Here is a 3,611-nt window from a genome sequence, read left to right as displayed (position 1 = left end):
GTGTTCTTAGGTTCGTTAGGTTTAAGTATTTCTAAGTTCTAGGGGACTGATGACCTCAGATGTTGAGTCCCATAGCCATTTTACCGGCTAACGGTGCGACTTTAAACTCTTTCTTCGGAGCAGAGGTAGTGTGGCGCCACTCCATCCAGTGGGCACACAACTCTGAGTACTCCAACTGGTGTCCGAGTGTGTCGGCACTACCAACAGAGACGTCAAGTTGCACAGCGAGGTGCTTGATAGCGACTCGTCCATCACTTCTAATGAGTGTCCGCACTTTCCAACATTACAGGCGTCACAGCTGTGTGCGGCTGACTGGCACGTGGCAGGTCGGACGGGTTTGTCCAACCTTGATGCGATGATGACAGACGCCTCGCTCAACGACTCACCTTTGTTCACTATATACAAGCGCCTGCGAATATCTGATGTGATCTGGTTTTCCGCCAAAAGAAACTCAATGACAGCTCTCTGTTGGAACGCATCTCCGTTACAGACACAATTTTGAAAGCTACGTATAGAGCCCACCACCTGTCAGAACTTCTTGATACTATAAAGGCTTAAGCGGGAATATTCCTTGATCTCACACAACAAATTCTGCATTTTTTCTGTAGAAATTGGGCGAGGAAGAAATTTGTTACTTTACTTACTGAACGCCCCTCGTAGTTTAAGTTTCGGTTTGGACATAAACATAAGAACAGTAATAATTATTAATCGGCAAGGATTAGATCAAATCCAACTTACTGGTTGCTTAAAGAGCTATGAGGTTATGAATGAGTGTGTATATCTGGGGTCTTTGATCAGTGACACAGGAAACTGTGCCGAGCTGTAATAGTTAGTAATACCTGGCAGAACTGGGCAATACAAGGTGGAATCATTATTGTTCGCTGTGTTCGTGTTCGGCTGCGAGATCGTGAAACCTAGTGAGAAGCCGCTGAAAATTTGATTTAGCACGCAAACCATATTAATATTCAGAATGAGATTTTCACTCTGCAGCGGAGTATGCGCGATATGAAACTTGTCAGATTAAAACTGTGTGCCGGACCAAGACTCGAACTCGGGGCCTTTGCCTTTCGAGGGCAAGTGCTCTACCAACTGAGCTACCCAAGCACGACTCACGCCCCGTCGCAGGAGAACGCGCGAAAGAGAAAGGTCCCGAGTTCGAGTCTCGGTCCGGCACACAGTTTTAATCTGCCAGGAAGTTTCATATTAATATTGTGCATACTTGTGTCGATTAAGGAACACGCCATTTCTTTCAGTTTGAATGATTTGAGAAAGGGTTCCGACACTTAAATTTTGTAATTATGGCTTTTTTCTACATCAAACTAGTGACAAGAGCCGAAATGATGCCAGCGACATGCGTTGTTCGAGGAAGATGTTACGGGTACCAAGGACAGAAAGAGAAACGAAATTTTCCATTATAGAGGAACTTAGCATCACAAGGAGTTTATCTTCCCTTATTATTCAAAGTTACTTCCTGTTCCTTGGGCACATTTTGAGAGGACAACGGGGTAACTTACAAAAGACCAATTTTCAAGACAAAATTTCTGTGAGACTGTCATAATCTTTGTTACTTGTAACCGTTTAGGCGCGAATGCGCACAAAGCAGTCTTTGTTTCACTTTGCAGAAGTTGTTATTTCGTTTGTAAAAGAACAGTCAAGTGTTTAGGTAAAGTGGAAAGTAAATATATGAAGAATGACACAAAACTGTTTTCTTGGTGATGTGACAATTAGGAAGAAGTATATGTGAATTTACAAGAGGTTTAATAAAAATGTGGATCGTCAACACCAAGTCAAAAATTATTTCTACCATAGTATTGTTCTGATCTGTGATTGTTTGATCATTAAGAATTTCCTGAAAAACGCCTTTGTTAGATCTTCAAATATTGCTAAAATACAGATCTGGACCTACTAGCAGTCAAAGTGGAATAACCCTAGAATCAACAAGATGAGCCGTAACAACTTCGACGAAATCTACGAGGGAATCCATTCAAGATAAGTGTCAAAATTAAGGACTTCTTTACAGTGACTTCATTATTTCCATTCTCACGGTACCATCCACAGTCAATAACTTCGATGTTGCCCGAAAAAGCGAACATATGCTGCGTGAGCAACATTATTAATTTGATTTCTAACCTACTTTGCAAGTGGTGGTATTGTTAGAGTAGGCAACCGCAAACATTTTTCCATGAAGGCATTGACCTCTTTTTCTCACAGTAAGAGATATGTATTAACAGCGATTACTTTTAAAATAATGAAAACTTTATTTACGTTTTATTTCCCACTGACCCGTTTTCAGTTGATTGTTAATTACTTTCTCGCAGTGTAGGAAATTATCGTGTTGACGGTAGCGTTAACGCAGCTCCCCGTGCGTGCTAAGCCGTCACCTTACAACAAAACCACACGCTCAACGAGCGACCGTTCGTTCACATTGAAACGATGTCACTTGGTCAAATAATGTAGCAAAACCGCTTCAGGCGGTTTCCGTAATTCAGTTTTCGTCTTCCGGAAGCTATGTTTCACGTGAAAGTAGCGAGAGTGTCGATCAGGACCACCAGAAAGCCGAGCTACGGATAAATGTGGACGGCAGCAGGCTTTGTGTCACATGCCATCACCATGCACGCTCTTTCCGATGATGTAGCTAACGACTAGGTGCCCAGCTATGGGTAGTAATGAGGGCAGAATCCATCGTTTGGGACTGCGACGACAGTAAGAGAGCAAGCTACCGAAGCACCGAAAAACACGGATGGGCGTAATGGTGTGGTGGACCATTTCCTAAAGTAAGCGAACACCTCTAGTGTTTCTTGAATAACAACCCTGGACAATGGAGATCACTTCCATTCTATTGTCGTTCCTACAACCCCGAGGCTACGTGCTCTTTCAGGAAAACAATACCCCTTTACTCACAAAAAAATGGTTCAGAAATGTCTCTGAGCACTATGGGACTTAACATCTGAGGTCATCAGTTCCCTACAACTTAGAACTACTTAAACCTAACTAACCTAAGGACATCACACACATCCACGCCCGAGGCAGGATTCGAACCTGCGACCGTAGCGGTCGCGCAGTTCCAGACTGTAGCGCCTAGAACCGCTCCGCCACTCCGGCCGGCCCCCTTTACTCACTCAAGCCTGTTGTAGAACATTTTTTTCCACACAAGTGAATTTTTATTTGGCACCCCCCTGTCCCGCCTTCCCCCACCCTACCAATTCCTCCACCATTTTCCCTCAAATACTTTCATCCGTGCCAGCTTTCGCTACTGCTTTTGATACCCACTGTGGACACATCTTGCACTTCGACGCAGCTAGTGACCCTCTGAGCTTGGCGCCCCGGGCGGCCAGTACTAATTGTGACAGTCCTGTATAGAAACCTTAACTGTTGTGGAGCCTGTGGCGCCCCTGTCAGCTTAGCGGCCAAAGCGGTGGTTTGTGCGCATGATCATTCAACAGGCCCTGTACACACTTGTTTCGTCACCCAGCGCGTTCTCCATAACGCTCGCATCTTCCTAGTCAGACAAATCACCACATTCGTCCACATCTGTGAGGTCTGGTGGGACAGTGCCTACTCGAGTCTTCATTACACCTTCCCAGACTCCATCCCCCCCTCTGTGATCATCT

General features: G+C 44.6%; 1 non-coding gene across 1 annotated transcript; it reads right to left on the bottom strand.

The window, feature by feature from the left end:
- Nucleotides 1-1,030: 1,030 nt before the first annotated feature.
- Trnas-cga (transfer RNA serine (anticodon CGA)) lies at nucleotides 1,031-1,105 on the bottom strand. Its single transcript has one exon. It is a non-coding gene; the product is annotated as a tRNA-Ser (tRNA).
- Nucleotides 1,106-3,611: the final 2,506 nt, after the last annotated feature.

Source organism: Schistocerca gregaria, chromosome 7 (genome assembly GCF_023897955.1).
Source record: "Schistocerca gregaria isolate iqSchGreg1 chromosome 7, iqSchGreg1.2, whole genome shotgun sequence".
Lineage (NCBI taxonomy): Eukaryota > Metazoa > Arthropoda > Insecta > Orthoptera > Acrididae > Schistocerca > Schistocerca gregaria.
The sequence above is the reverse complement of the archived record's forward strand: the minus strand, read 5'-3'. Positions and strand labels throughout refer to the sequence as shown.